Source organism: Euphorbia lathyris, chromosome 6 (assembly GCF_963576675.1).
Source record: "Euphorbia lathyris chromosome 6, ddEupLath1.1, whole genome shotgun sequence".
Taxonomy (NCBI): domain Eukaryota; kingdom Viridiplantae; phylum Streptophyta; class Magnoliopsida; order Malpighiales; family Euphorbiaceae; genus Euphorbia; species Euphorbia lathyris.
Genome location: NC_088915.1, coordinates 64,370,211 through 64,387,554, shown reverse-complemented (window position 1 = coordinate 64,387,554; position 17,344 = coordinate 64,370,211). Strand labels below are relative to the sequence as shown.

Sequence of the window (17,344 nt, the reverse complement as noted above, 5' to 3'; positions counted from 1 at the left end):
ATATCTCTAATTGGCCACAATTATATTCAAAAGTCACAAAAAAACATAAAGCATGATAGATAATATTCCACCATTATATTCATTGGCCACCAAAAAGCAAAGTCCTCATCAATCTTTAATTTTGATGATGTATTAGTTTTGTTTTTCAGAATTTAGAGAATTCAAACATTGATATCTCTAATTGAAGAAATTTGATAGAAATAGAAGATGCGTGTACAACTAAAATCGGGAAACGCAAATATGTCAGAAATTATAGAAACCTTCATATTTCTGAAGGTAATTATTCGATTTTTTTCATATATAGTAGTTATATTTTTCTCAATTGTGTTGTTGCTTTATTTTTATAAAACAATAGTTGTTATAGTTCTATTCTTGAGAGATGAAATTTCCTTTCTGTCGTTTCCCAGGTTCCATATCTCTCGCTACCTTATATATGTTCTCTTTTTTATTTGTTTTTTTTTTCAAAATGACCAAAATAAATTTTTGTATATTTGCATTGTTTTTTAGTATATGTTGCTCGGTGTAGTCGTTTCAATTGTCAACTCTAACTAAAATTTAGATTTTCGGCTTGAACTCAACTGTTAGGTTTAATTAAAGTGCACTAATTTTTCAAAATTTGGTTTATCTAACTGATATGGATTGTATTTTATATTTTTATGAATTTTGGTACGAATAGATATAAAGTTTCAAACAATAGTGGTTCGGTGAAGTTGGAGATATATTGAAGAAAATTATTAAAGAGGTATTGAAACATTGTACTTGCAATGAAGTTCATTTCTCATTTTTTAATCATAAATTGTACATTATTATTATTATCAACAAGAAGGTAAGTTTTTTTTTTTTTGCCACTCCTCTAGACAAAGAGATTATAAGCGTCAAATTATTCTTGAAGAATTTGGATTGTTCTAGATATGAACTCAAAATAAAAGTAAATAAAAATAAATTTTGATGCTCTAAATCCGAAAATGTTCATTAATTATGGAATATTGAGACTTATTTGAATATCTTCAATGGCTTAAAGCACCTTTTGACCCCTGACCTATCCAAAATTTGTGCATTTGGCCCCTGACCTATTATTTGGTCATATTTGGCCCCTAACCTATCAAATTATATAAAATCCAACCCTTGAATGAAAAATTAACTCTGTTGGAAAATTAACGGCAGTAACCAATACAAAAATGACACCTGACACATAAATAAAATTAATTTTCACTCTATCTGAACACTAGAAAAAGTTTTTAGGATTTTTTTACTGTGTAAAATAGTTACTCTGGCCATCTCCAGTTGAAAATTAAGTTTATTTAGGTGTCATGTGTTGTTTTTCTATTGGTGACTGCTGTTAATTTTCTAACAAAGTTAATTTTTCATTCAATATATGTTGAATTTTATCTAATTTAATAGGCCAGGGGCCAAATATGACCAAATAAAAGGTCAGGTGCCAAATGCATAAATTTTGGATAGGTCAGGGGCCAAAAAGTGCTTTAAGCCTATCTTCAATTTATTAAAATGTTGAGCATAATGATTTCAATTAATAGAATTAATTTCACATATTTTAAATGGGGTTTTTTTAATACTGAGTGGCTATCATTGTGATTTAATTCTATTTAACTAAAATTAATTTATGGACTTAATACTTCATTAAGAAAAAAATAATTTTTAAATTAATAGGCAAAAAAAATTCCATTTTCATATTTATATGCCTATATTTTGATATTTTCTCCTATTTTAGAAATAAAAAATGAGAAAAAGATAATTCTCTAATAATTTTCTTTTTCGTCCATTAATTTTTGTTTTCTATTCTTTTGTTTGTTTCATGTTTTTGCTTTCGAAATTCAAGAATATATAATTATTAGAAAATATTAATAAAATAAAAAAAAAGTAATATCACGAATGTAACTGATATTGTATACAATGGAAGAATGAAGAAAAAATAGATTGAATGTCTTGATGGGATATTATGAGATGAAAATAGGGAAACTCGTCATCTTAAGATGATTCAATTGGATATATTGGGTTATTGTAACCTAATGAATAATTGAATTCAAATAATTTGGTGCTCATGAAATTCCATCATGCAAATACTAAATGTATATATATAATATATTAAATTGATAAAGTCTTTTTTTATAGTAATAGTGTAAATCATAATAAATTAATGTTGCTTTAAATTCAATATACATTGTAGTTCTTTTATATCGTAAATATAATGTTGAATTTTAGTTGTACTTTAATTATTCTAATATATTTCTTAATCAATCTCATATTTTATTATTTTTATTTTAAAGAATTTCAATTAGAAAATAATATGAAAATGTATAAAATTACTAAAATGTACAAATTATTAAAAATAAATAAATCATTCACCTTTAATTAAAATTCTATAAAAAAAATTAATTAATTTTTATTTTAAAAATTAATTTAATTTGATTTGAATTATCAATAAAAATATATATATTAATTTTAAAAATATATAATATAAAATATATAACACCAAAAAACTTAGTCTAATTATTCAATACTATTTGTAAAAACGATTAGAAGACTATTGTAAAAATACATAAATCTAAAAAATGAAATTAAAAAAAATATATAGAATAAAACATCAAACGGTTATGTCTGTCTTAAGAATGTTAGACAAACAAGTACGTCTGTTAGATGTGATTAACCAAAAAACAAAACGAACACAGAAAAATATATAAACAGTAAAACTGGAAATTAAAAGGAAAGAGATAGACAAATCTGATGCCTGTATTAGCAGTTTCCTTAAGACAAATGTCGTTGCTATTGACGATCGTCTCCCAGGATACAACAGATTACGCAAGCGAACTCAAACCGTGTGTAGCCTAGTTATCATCGGAGTAGGAAAACAAGACATTATGAACAGACTGATAGTAGGAAAAATTACACAGATTATTTTTCTTAACCGTATTTGAATTTGACAATTCATTCTATATAAATAGAACTCAAAAGATATGTCTTTTCACGAATGAAGACGACTGTACACGGACAGACACGACTTTTACGTATAAACACGACTGTTCACGACAGACATGACTATTCATAAAAGGACGTATTTGTTGGTATATAAATTAATGTATAATTTTATTCAAATTTTTCCAACAATCCCCCACATGAATAAAATTAAAAACGAGACGATTACGATGTGGTGATAACTTTCTACAGAATATATCTGCATAGGATAGGTAGCTAATGTGCCTTGAACCTTCCCTTGTGAAAGTATATTTACTTTACTGGCTGACTAGTAGACGCGATGCTTTGAACTATTATCAACATAACACGGTATGGTTCTCATGGTTATGTTCATTATGGTCATGAACATGGCCTGGTTACCGTATATTCACCGACTGATATGATATTTTTCTTCGATTCCATCGTTGTGACGTACTTATTTTAAGGCAATTTGATTTCTACATTTTTAGTGACTTTCATAAATTAAATCTAGCCAACTAATGTTCATCTACCAGCGTCTAACTCGGCTCGATAACATCATTGCTCAGATTTGTCAATTTATGAAATTTCACATTTCTAATGTAAATCCACCTTACGCGCGAGAATATCAAATATGGAATTTTCGCATATCATCATCATTTCTAAAGAAAACATATTTTCTTTTATCTCCAAGTCTTTAAAGTTCATACCAATGAATTTTTCTAGACTTTTAATGTGGCTTACACGTTGTCACTGGTACAAGTAGACCTAAAGCCTCTGAAGTGACCGTGTTCTTAAAACCGGATCCATCTTCAATTAGCACATGTACCAACATATGCCAAAAGGCAATTAATCTGTTTAAACAAACAGAAACCAAACAATAATTAACAACTTTCTCTTCCTGAAATTCCAAACAAACCAAGTTAGAATCAGGAAATTATAATCTGTTTAAACAAACAGATACATAACAAATAATTTAACAAAAAATTATAATAAGTTATCCTCCAATCTGTCAAAATAATTTTTCAATTATAATCTATTCGTCAAGGTAATCCACTATCAAGGTATTCCTGTTCGTCAAATAACTACCAAAGTTGCAGGCTCAAAAAGAAATAAATCAAAAATAACATTAGAAATATCAAACTCGTGTACACAGTACTCTGAAACATACTGCAATCACATGTGACAAACATGTCAACCTTTAATAACATTTAAAGGATATAGATATTACTTAGAAACTTCCTGTACCAAAAATAAAATACAATGAAAGTTCAGAAATTTCACCAAAATTATACCATCCAATATATTGAAATAAAATTGTTTCATTTTTTTATTTGGTACAGAACCAAAATGGCATACACCTTAAAAATGAGTTTACAAGTGAAGGGGAGAGCAATATTCATATTAAACAACAGTCCATTAAAACTACTTTAAGAATACTCTTCTCATGCATCACCAATAATATGAATATTGCTCCACAGTTACTTAATCCCTCTTTAATGTTCATACTCATTTCTTCAAAGGATTTCGATCTTGTAAACTCACAAGAAAAAGAAAAACAATTAATTAATAGCAAATGGTTTTTTCTCTGCTTGCATAATTATATCAATATAACTCAGAGACTCAAACCTCCTTTACCATGAGCAAACACAACCTGTATGTGTTCTCCTGTGTATTTTAGAAAATCACAAAACTAATGATCTGTCTTAAGATTGTAGGACAAACGGTTATGTCTGTCTTAAGAATGTTAGACAAATAAGTACGTCTGTTAGATGTGATTAACCAAAAAACAAAACTAACACAGAAAAATATATAAACAGTAAAACTGGAAATTAAAAGGAAAAATATAGATTATCACCGGAGTAGGAAAACAATACATTATGAACCGACTGATAGTAGGAAAAATTACACAGATTATTTTTCTTAACTGTATTTGAATTTGACAATTCCATTCTATATAAATAGAACTCAAAAGATATGTATTTTCACGAACGAAGACGACTGTACATGGATAGACACGACTTTTACGTATAAACACGACTGTTCACGACAGACATGACTATTCATAAAAGGACGTATTTTTTGGTATATAAATTAATGTATAATTTTATTCAAATTTTTCCAACAACAAATACAACTATTTTTTAAATTTTTGGATATTAATCTCATCTCTTGGTGGAAGGGAAGCTATTGCGGGAACTCTGGATCTCCAGACAACCGCGCAAGTCTCCTCAAATCATTCCCGGCTCCTGGCTACCACCGCCGCTAGGATGGATAAAGATAAACACCGATACTTCCGTCGTTGGTTGGCTGGGGCAGGCGAGTTGCGGTGGAGTCTTCAGAGGAAATGAGGGTCAGTTTATCAGTGCCTTTGCTTTCCCTATGGAGATGGCCTTCGCGTACATGGCGGAGCTGAAAGCTGTTGTTTTCGCCATTAAAACGGCTATAGCGCAGGGATGGAACATTCTTTGGGTGGAAAGTGATTCAGTTTATGTAGTAGGCATCCTCCGTAGTAGAAGCAAAGACGTTTTGTGGTCAATTAGGCAGGACTGGACATTCTGCTTACAACATCTCAACTCTCTTAACCTAGTCGCCTCCCATGTCTATAGGGAAGACAATCAGATTGCTGATTCTTTAGCAAATTATGGTACTCTTACCTGGTGGAATGAGCTTCATTCCTTTTGCTCATCGGCTTTCTTTTGTAACTTAGGGACGGGTCAGCATATTAACCGATTCTCTTAATTTTGTTCTATTGTCCTATTTTTTATTTCTTTTCAATAATATTGGCTTTGGCTCTGGGTGTTCTTTAGGGGGGTGTCGACCTAGTTGGGATGTCCTTGGTTCATCCTTGCCAGCTGCCAGCTTTTAATAAAAAAAAGGATTTTAATCTCATCAAGGGCATGTTTTGTAAAATAATTTTTTAATAAAATGAACTTCAAGACAAACTTGTAGTCTTAGGCCATGTTGTTTATCATTTAATTTCAGTAACAATCAGTTCAGTTCGGTTCAATTCAATTCAGTTCAGTTCAATTCAGTTCAGTTCAGCATTCAGTTTCAGCATCCATTTTCAGCATCCAGTTTCAGCATTCAGTTTCAGCATTCAGTAATTTATCATTATTTATTATATTATAATTATTATAATTATTATTTATCTATAATTTATCATTATTTATTATTATTATTATATATTATTATTATTATTATTATTTATACTTTATCATTATCTATAAATTAGATAAAAGTTACGAAATGATAGTTTATTAAAGTAGATATCGTTTAATAAAAAAAATTAAAACTAAAGTATGCATCCATATTTAAAAATTAGGAATTGCATCCATATTATGAATTATTTCTAAAATTTACCGAATTCGTGGGTAAAATTACTCCTGACCCAAAACGTTATGTTTGCACTTTAACCCTTAATTAGAATAAAAAGTTAAGAGTTTATATTCATATGAAAATTTGTATTTAATTTTATAGGCTTTAAATTATATGTAAATTTGTGTTTGTATGTAATTTGTATTTTTAATTTAAATTAGACTCATTTTTATTTAATTTCATAGGCTTTTATCGAGCCAAGATTTTATCAACCCGAGCTTTTATTTGATATTCAATTTAGTTTTATCTTTAATAATATATTTATTTATTATTGATATTATTAAATTTATTAGAACCATCATTATTATTATTATTATAAGTTTATTAATGTCCAATATTATCATTAAAATTATTTTAAAATCTAATATCATCATTATTGTTAAGTTCGGTTAAGTTCGGTAACATTCAGTTAAGTTCAGTAGCATTCAGTTAAGTTCAGTAGCATTCAGTTAAATTCAGTTCAGTTCAGTTCATATCAGTTCAGTAGCATTCAGTTCAGTTCAGTTCAATTCAATTCAATTCAGTTCAGTTCAATTCAGTTTTTTTCAACGATAAAGAACAGAGCCTTACATGACTATATTCAGTGGTAAAATTGCACATTAAAATTGGTGCACGAGTTAACTACCAATAGTCTGGTTAATGACTAATTTTTGTCAGTAATTAATCACTATTTACATTTAGTCTTTAAAATTAGTTGGTAAGTCTTTCTTTTCTTGTAGTGACTGGAATACAATTTTTATTCCTAAAACCTTTTCTAATAAATGGACATGAATTACTTTCATTGAAATTATGTAGACTTATATATGCCCTCTTTTTATTCTGATTGTTGTTTGCTTGATCGAAAAATAACAACAATAATAATAATTTTTCAAAGAAAAAAACAACAATAATAATTAGTATTATTCATGCTTCATATAATTATTATAAATATAAAATATGGATGTCTCTAATAAGAGACTAAAAACACATTAAGGTGTACATGGGAACATACAACTGCAAACTCCAGTAACAATACAGAATCCGCTAGAAACAACACCATGCTTAGCGGTGCACAAATCATTGCAAGCCTTCTCTGTACATTTACCGATAGGTTCACCTTTTACGCATATCTTTCTTGTGCTTGCTTCTACAACACAGTTTTCTACAAAATTCATAGACAAAAATTACAATTAGAATATTAAACCTAACCATCAATTTTTTCTTAAATTAAGTAAAAAAAAAAAACAAATCACTAAGATGCCTAGCATTTGAAGGGTTTGGACTTTTATTTTTCTGGAAAGGGACCAACCAAAAATTGAATAAATATAATAATAATATGATTGATTTATTCTCTTACCTTTAGGGATCATCAAAAGAACAAGCAGCATGAGGATGATAAATATTTGAAGACTCTTCATTTCGTTTTGTTTTTCCTATTCAAATTATTTGATCAGATTCAAATAAACATAACTACTAGTACATGTGTATTTATATACTCTCTAACTGTTTGCAAACTTATCAATGTTAGATATGTAAACAATCCTGTTATAGATTATTTACATATCTAACAATCAAACCTGATTTTGAGAATCCAGCAATATCTCAAAAGTAATTTATTTTGGGTTAATGTTAATGTATATATGATACAAATGCAGTGTTCTTTGCATTTTTATTAAATTAATTTTCTACTCATTTTAAAGAGAAAAGTACAAATAAATCACGTTGTTTGGTCGATTTGAAGAGATAGTTCCGGTAGTTTAAAAAGTTTATAAACATTAGTTTTGTGTTTTGTGAAATTTGTAGTTGTAGTTAAACAATACTTGTGATATAATTTATTACAAAATCAGTGTTTTTATTGTTCCAAGTCATTCCCTTTTAGGGTAAATAGTCCCCATAACAATTTTTTAGAGGATGACTGAGTTTGTAAACCGCACAAAACACATACTCCATGTTTGTAAATTTTTAAACTAAGGGAGCTGTGCAAATCAGTCAAATAACAAGGTTTATTTTTATATTTTTTTCTATATTAATTTTTGTTTTTTCAATTGAAAGATAATTCATTTAAAAAATATTTAATCATATTCTCAATATAAATAATCAGATTATTTTTTAATTTTTTTATCGATAATTACAAATGTATGTGGGAGAAAAAAGAAAAACTATTGAAGTTTTTTAAAATTTGATATGCTAAAATTCTTAAAAAAAAAAATTATATATTTTCGTGTATGTATTAATTATTGTTAACACCTTTTTCTCCATTACTTTGTAGGTAGTGTTTATTTTTTTTGATTAATTTCAAATAAATGTCATGTGGTTTTAAGTTTTTATATATCGGTATGTGTGATTTTTTTATGTTACAAACTGAGCTTTATGGTTTGCAGATTTTTTATTTTTTATTGATTGCCAAATTTAGACCATAACAATCTCAAAATGAAAATTTTCAAAAATTAAAGTCGTTTAATATCACATTTCCTATGAAACAATATTTTTTATTTTTCAAAATCATTATTTTTGAAGTTTTCTCTTTCCAAACATTAATTTTCTCTCTCATAAAAAAAACATCTAAATGACCCAAAACCTAAAAAGTTAAAGAATTAAAATTGTTTAAAATAAACAATTCTTTTCTATAAATTCTACTTGTCAAAACCATAAATTAACATCCCCATTCCCAGAATTTTAACCATATATTATTCATCCACAAGACAACAACGACGACAAAGAATGTTAGTTCAGTTGGTTCCAAACCATCATCTTCAAATTTCATATACTTTTGGCTAAATTAACTAGTCATCTTAAAAACTAATCATTACATTATTTTGAATTAAATAAATTGTGTTGTCCATAAACAACATAATATCCATTTAGTTCTCCTTTTAGCATTTCTGTTTTACTTTTTTTTTTTTCTAATTCAAATAATAGAAAGAATTAAGAAACAACACGTTAACAACAAACAATAGATATGAATAACTGAATTAAATAAATATATATAACATTACTGGATCATTTAAAAACGATAATGATATAACTAATCTCAACCAAGTTGCCCCTAATTAAACTACTCAAAATTCAGTTTCAAAAACTAAGTGACAAATCCTGGATGCTAATTTTTCTACTCTCTGAATTCTTATAAATTAACATAATTTCAGCACTAAGATTAGTCATTAATTAGCCTCTGAAAATGGCAGTAATCAGAGAAGCATTTTACATTCTTGTAGCTCTTGCGGCAGTCCATTTGGCCTATAGCCGAATAATCATCGATGACTATTCTAAAATTTCATTACCAGATGAAAAGAAGCAATCCAAATTATTATTACAAGAAGCTGGGGGTTTTAAGACAACAACAGTTACTTGTGAACCAGCTTATTTTTTCTTGCCTTGCACCTCCAATGTTTGGGGAGAGCTGTTCCTCGTATTCGTATATGAGTATCTTCTATCACTTTCTGCGCACTATGTTTCACAAGGATCTGAGCTTTTCCTGGAAACTTCTGGAACTCAAAATATATTTAGTGCTAATATATTTCAAATGCTTGGCATGTTTCCACAAATTATTGAGATTGCCGGGACTCACTTCCTGCTATTTTCATTTTAAAAAAATCCACTTAATTATTAGAGTTTAAACCTAATGTTCAATGAACACCTGCATCTGCATCTGTCAGTCCATTATTATACAAATTGAATTTTCGTGTCACAATCCTGTTACATTATCACTATATTTTCTACCATCATATGTGATCTAAATGCAACAAAAATGGTCGTTAATGGGAAACAAATGGTATCAAGCTGATTGTTTTTAGAAATTGTGTTATCGTGTTAGAAATTCACAAACTGTTCGTACTTTTCAGTGTCGGGATTCTCGGGAACTGCGGAAACAGTAAAAACAATGGCAGAAATGGGAATGGGCATACTTGCAGGATCAGTAATCATGAACCTTACACTAGTTTGGGGTTCTGTTGTTGCTTTTGGTAGCTACAACATTTCAGATTCAAATACACAAACCAAGAAGAAATTCAGTTTAACTGGTGAACTATCTCATCTTTAAAATGTTCTTACAATTTATTTGTACATTTTCATTAATTATAAAATGAAAATGCAGGTTATGGTGTCAAGACATATATTCAAACAAAGTATACAGCATTTATCATGCTATTGTCAATGATCCCATTTCTATTACTTCAACTGGCAACAATTCTGAGTTCATCTTCAGCTAAGAAACTCGTAATTGTAGTTTCTCTCATTATAACAGTGATTTACTTCATTGGTTACATGGCCTATCAGGTATTGTATCTTATAAATCAATAGTTGAGATTTAATTATTTAATAAATATTCTGTGTCCGTTCCAGTTTCTGTTTCAGTTATAACACATATCGCTGACAAATTAGTATTGGTGTAGGCATTGAATCCATGGATAAAAGAAAGAAGACTGGAATATTTGATGAGAAAATACGTACAAAACAAGCTTTTACAAGCTCTCCGAATGCCCAATGGGAGCCCTAATCAGGCTGCAATTAGCAAGTATGCTTCCCCAATTTATGTAATTTAATAAATCTGCATCTTCTACATAGTAATTACTCATCTTGAAATGTTTGTTTGTAGGCTATTTAGCAAGGTTGATCAGAATAACAGTAAAGAAATAACAGCTGCTGAACTTAGAGCATTAGTAGTAGGAATGCAAGTACAAGAATTTGGGTTGAATGCTGATGATTTTGTCTCAAAACTATTGACCGAGTTAGATAAATCAGCTGATTCTACTATTTCTGAGATTGAGTTCAACGAAGGGGTTTCAAGATTGCTTACAGAGTCTAATGTTTCTGGGAATATCCAACCTTGTCAAATCCAGAAAAACTCGTCAGCCACGGGCAGCAATTCACAGGTATATCATGGAACCGATTTAACTAAAAGCTCGAGCTTATAATTAAAGCTCAATCATATATCTTGTATTAAGATCTCACACACAAATACCCAATGGGATTACAGGCACATCCCACCATGTGTTTTTAATTCCACAAATTATTGAGATTGCCGGGACTCACTCTAGAATCCTCAAAAGTTTTATTCAAGAGAATCTCTAAGGCCATATCATGAAACCGATTTAACTAAAAGCTCGAGCGTATAGTTAAGAATCAATCATATATCTTATATTAAGGTTTGACACGGTATTTTACTTGTGTAAGTCCAGTCCATTGAATTCGGACCTAGCTATACCCCCGATGGATACCCAGGCTCGTAAACAACTCTAACTATTAATTATATTGTGATGGGTGCAGGGAAATACTGAAGAGCAGCAGAGTCTGCTGACAAATGGCACTGCAAGCAAGGCTACTTCGGATGAAAATGCATGGTGGAATTACATAGAGGCAGCTATTTTGATCCTTTGCGGAAGTGCTCTTACTTTTGTGCTAGCGACACCTTTAATGACAAGTATAAAACAATTGGCGACGGCTATAAGTATCCTGTCATTCTTGATATCATATGTTGTTGTCCCATTAGCTTTGGGATTCAAAACGGTTTACAGAGCAATAAATTCTGCTAAGGAGAAGACTGAAACTGCAGTCTCTTTGACACTTTCTGAGGTTCGTTTCTGTTTTTTCAAAAATACGAATGCAATTTCCGACTCTGGGGAGAATGTTAAATATCCCAATTTATTTAATGATGGAGCTATATGGATTCTTATATATGTGAGAAAATCTTCTAGTTGAGGTAATTTTTGGAGTGAGCTAAGCATTACTTAGAGAGAAATTAACAAAATGTTATATTTACTGATGAGCTTTGTCGCTAAATGTATAATTTAGCCGATAATTTCACTATATTCAAAATCTATAACAAATTTGATATCACTACCAAACATGGAGGACCAACGGGTCATGGAGGGGCGGTTAACCCCCGACTCAGAGAAAAATGTTAAATATCTCATATTATTTAATAAGTGAGCTATATGGCTTCTCACATATGAAGGACAAATAGAGTGAGTCAGACCTTTATTTTGTTTAGAAAAATTAACAAATATTAGATTTACCGACGAACATTTTCGTTGGTATATGTATAATTTAGCCAATGATTTCACTATATTCAAAATCTATACCAAATTTGATATCACTAACAAGGTAGTAGCCTTCGCTAATGCTTAGTCACCAAAAAATATGTAATTTTAAATATATTTCTCGTGAGTATTTATTTTTAACTACGTCACTAAATATATGACTATATATTGATTGCAGCTTTACGGAGGAGTATTCATGAACAATGTGATGGGACTGATAACCTTCCTGTCACTAGTTTGTATACAAGATATAGCTTGGGATGTGTCATCAGAAGTTTTGACAGTTCTAATAATATGCAGTTTAATTGGCGTATCGGCTACATTCTCCGCAAAATTCCCAGTGTGGACAAGTATTATAGCATATGCTCTTTATCCTATATCTTTGGCTTTTATTTATCTTCTAACAACACTTCTTGGATGGGGTTGAACTGTTTCTTCCTAATTCATCAAATCAATTGTATTGAGTTTTCAAAATTCTTTCAATTTTTTTTATTGTAAGAGCATTTATAAAATATATTATCTTTCTTTCTAGATTCTTTTATATATTTTGTTTGTGATTTTATACGGATTGAGAACTTTTAGTAAGTGGTTTATTAGTTACTATCCTAAATAAGAGATTTACTGTTTTTTTATCAAACAAAATTAATAATGCATCACAAGAAAACAACTAGTTAGCTACCGCAATTTTGGTAGCTGATGTGGTAGCTAAAGTGGTTTACCGACTGAATTTAGCAGTTTAACACATTCAGTAGGTAAGTCCTTAGTCGCTAGTGAAACGCCGACTATTTCTGACTACAGTCGCAGACTGTATCGACTGCTTGAATTAGTCGCTTAGCAGTCACAATCTTTACCGAACACATTTTGCGACCAAAAGTAGTCGCTAATGGGATTGGTCGACACAGAAGCTAATCAGGATACCGACGAATTTATGACAGAAAATCTGTTTGTAATGTACTATGATGGCAAATTTCATTATTTGATTGTAATTATAAATTATATATATAATAATAATTGTAATTACAATTAAGATTATTAAATACAATTGTAAACATATTTCAACATTCACAATAAACAACATTCATGAAAATTATAAATATATTTAAAAATAATTAATATTTGAAGTTTAAATATGTCATAATATATAATCCAACTCACAAAATATCATAATCAAGATTAACCTAATATATTAGGTCAAAAATTTATATCAAAGGTTAACCTATAAAATTATGCCAAAATATATATCTAAGAGCTATATGAGCAATAAATTGGTTATGTCCGCATTTAACTGTCAATCAGTCTTGTCTTTCACTTGTTGTAGATGCACTAATAAATTGGTTTTGTCCGCATTAAAGTCATCAAGGCTCTCCTATACGCTCCCATGTGTGTTTTTTATCCCTTGAATTTCAATAGTAGCACCTAAATTGGATGGACCAGCAAAACTTGAATTTCTCAGAAACAAAAGTTCAACAGCAAGTGCAAGATCACAGTGGGTATCTTTCTGCATTACAACTTGCATAAGATGCAGAGAAGACAGCAGTATAAGAATCAAAACGCGACCGACCATAAGGCCCATAACATATTAATATATTATACAACAAGGTACCTCTAGAGCCATCCAATATGGAGTTCCTTTCAAAGAGAGTTCTGCTGCTTATCCAGTAATCTGAGAAAGATATAGATCAGCATTCTACATGATAATGTGCATTGTGATCAATAGGTTCACCATGAAGAATGGAAAAGCATTACTCACAAGTTTTGACATCCCAAAATCAGCAAGCTTAACAACTCCAGATGCATCAGCAAGCAAATTAGCCCCTTTTATGTCCATACATAAACAAAGAAAATTAGAATTCCTCACCACAAACAACGTAGACAATCAAATTATTTCGACTCCTGTATCTATGTATTGTCTTCATGCTATGCAAGTAGGCTAAGCTAGAGAGAATGTGACGTGTAAACCAGTTTCCTAAGGAGACTTTGTGACAACTATGTCTCACCAGTCTCATGTAAACCACTTTCGAGCTATAATTAATGGTGATAAGGTTCATGAAACCACAACTATTATGAATCGACTGCAACTGTTAGATTTTATGATGTTTGAAAACTGCCTGCCGGAATAAGGTACGGCATCAAAGTGACAAAGAGCACAAAATGTCATTTAGGAGGGAAGATATCAGAATTCCTCTAAACCTTGGTAAGTGGGTTGGTTATTTGTTGAATTGTAGCACGCTGGTTAGGATGCATAAAATTATTTAACATCAACATCTCATGGTATTAACACAAATTCTTGAGCTAGTAGTTTTGACAGGCAGAAAACAGCACACACTGCACGCTAAGTGATTACAAAATTCACCCCACCGCAATTTCCTAATTTTGACAAAGCATTTGCTAATATTAGCACAAATTGATATAAGGGCTTTGCTAAGTCTTTAGTTCAATTGATTGGGAAGAAATAGAGCATCTATTGATAAGAAAAAAGACAAACGACCATAGAGTGGAAAAACAGAGCATCTACTCAACAGATTGGGATTCCTTTTGACCTATATGTAGAAAATACAAGGAACTAGAAATAACACAAACAAAATTTGCAGCAAGTTATAGATTGACGGAGCATGATTTCTAGCACAATTTTATTTCCTGCAATATTTAGGCAATCAAACAAAAAAATGCTTCCATTTGAACATTTAGCCATAATGAAACAAAATAATAATATTGGTTAACATTTATATTCATACTGCTATATAACTAAAAAGAACTCATAATTTATGCTAGAACAAAGTATGGCTTACCAGGCTTCTTCTGAAGATGACAAAGTGCTCCCACTATTGATGCAAGATAGTCGAAATGAGCAGAGTCCAACTTCTGGCCCTCCTCCGTCACAGCACCTGAGTACTGGGCTTACATTCCAAGCTAGCAAATAGTTGACAAGATAATTAAGAGCCAAACTAAGCGTGGGTGACCCAGCTTACAAAACAAACTTCAGAGTTCTTATGGCGTTGAATTGGAAAAAATTGCGTGAGCCTAAAGTATGAATATGAATATAATTTTGAAATTTTTTCAGCAAGTAAAACATGATTCAATTCAATCCCCTTCCACTCATTTCCCTTCTTACAACTATAGTTCAATACAAGGAACTGGTAAATGAATGCAACATATATATAATGCAATTCCTATTTTCCTTCATATTATTTCTGTGCTAACGCCATATCATTAGTAACTCCAATATAATCTCTTAAATAGAATTTATTTTTTATTTTTTAAAATAATAGTCTACCATATTTTCTATGAAAATGCAACCAAGCTCATAGAAAAGAATATCAAAGATAGATGATTAAGCCCAACACCACCTAATCAATTGAAATTGATAACATTAACATTCAAAAGGAATTTAATCCCAACAAACAAACAAATAGATAAGAATACAATTGGTGAAAATCAGAACTCCATTGTCAACATGCAGAAGAATTGTAAGCACGGATTGAAAATGCCACGTCCACAAAGGTAAAGGATATAGCGCACCTCGTAATTGGAGAAGTCCAAGAACATACTACGTCTCTCATTCCCATTCTCATGCCATCAATCTGCTATTTCTCTTTCTCTCTTTCCCTTTCTCTTTCTCTTTCTTTTTCCTTCTGTTTTTGACAGTCTCCTTCCTTGTAAATCCCCATCCTAGCTCTGTGAAAAAACTTCCATTTTTTGAAGTTTTTGTTATGTTTCCCCAAAATGTTATACTCAGACCAATGCACAAGACTTCCCATCAACATCCATACACAAAGCAATATAAATCAACATAATAAGAAGAGCAGAAATGTAAAGACAAAATTTCATTAAAATAAGCGAACCATTCTAATCAGACAGAAGGAAATCTCACACAAAGATAATGAAAAGCACCAATCTCACACCCGACCCACAAATTAATATATTATGGCAGAGGAATCTCAAACAACACAAAAAATATAAATTGAAAACTTACATGATAAAGTGAAGATTGAGCTTCTGAAGAAATGAGAAATTCAGAGGTCTAAAAGATGGATTAGGTCGGAGAATAAGATATTACAGTAAAGAAAACGAAAGAACAAGGGTTGAAGATGGAGTTCAGGTTCGAAATGGAAAGAGAAGAAGAAGAGGCTTTTGGATTCTCAAAGTCTTGTTTACGTATTGAGAGAAGATATCATCTGACTCAAATACAGTAAAGATAATAAATCAAAAGGGTTAGTGACTTTTCACTTAACCAAGGGTAATCTGGTCATTCCGCAAGCTTGGAGGATAATATGGACTTTTACCATTATTGGAGCATTCTAGAAGAACCCCATCCCCTTGTGATGAGTACCACCTTACCAAATTATCCCCCAAAGTAATCACCACCATCCATCATCTCCAGATTTGATCTATGGTGGTGATTCATCCACTTGTTGTGTCCTTTTTTACTTAGTCCCCAAGATTGCTTGCTCAATACACCTAACCACAAATATAAAATGTAATAGTTAGTGGTTTTTAATTTTTAATGAGAAATACAAGATTATAGTAACATTTCTCACCTCATTAAACTTATTATGGTATCAGAGAAAAACTCTGCTTAGAAGTTTCCACCATTGAAGCAATATGGCTACTCCGGTGATAACATCTAATAGCCCCTATCATCTGACCCAGAATGAAACCCCGGCCCTTGCACTGGTGTCGCAAGTCCTCACCGGGCCTAATTATCATCAGTGGTCACGAGCGGTCAAGGTAGCCCTTATGTCGAAGAACAAATTCCCTTTTGTCGACGGCACCATCAAAGCTCCGGCACTCGACGATGTCATGTACACCCAATGGGAGAGGTGCAATAACATGGTTATGTCGTGGATCCACCACGCACTGTCACCTTCAATAGCCCGTAGCATCATGTGGCTCGACAAGGCAGATCAAGTCTGGGCAGACCTGAAGGAGCGATTTGCACAAACGGATTCGATCAGAATACTGGAGCTACACAGAGAAATACATAATTTAAAACAAGGAAA

General features: G+C 30.9%; 1 long non-coding RNA gene across 2 annotated transcripts; it reads right to left on the bottom strand.

Moving 5' to 3' along the window:
• Nucleotides 1-13,529: 13,529 nt before the first annotated feature.
• LOC136231841 (uncharacterized) lies at nucleotides 13,530-16,099 on the bottom strand. Of its 2 annotated transcripts, none has more exons than XR_010690122.1 (5): nucleotides 15,864-16,099; nucleotides 15,134-15,254; nucleotides 14,095-14,159; nucleotides 13,948-14,007; nucleotides 13,530-13,853 (listed from the first exon to the last, which is right to left on the bottom strand). It is a non-coding gene; the product is annotated as an uncharacterized lncRNA (long non-coding RNA). The 2 variants fall into 2 exon arrangements; XR_010690123.1 differs by having other exon boundaries at nucleotides 13,530-13,842.
• Between the last annotated feature and the right edge of the window lie 1,245 nt (nucleotides 16,100-17,344).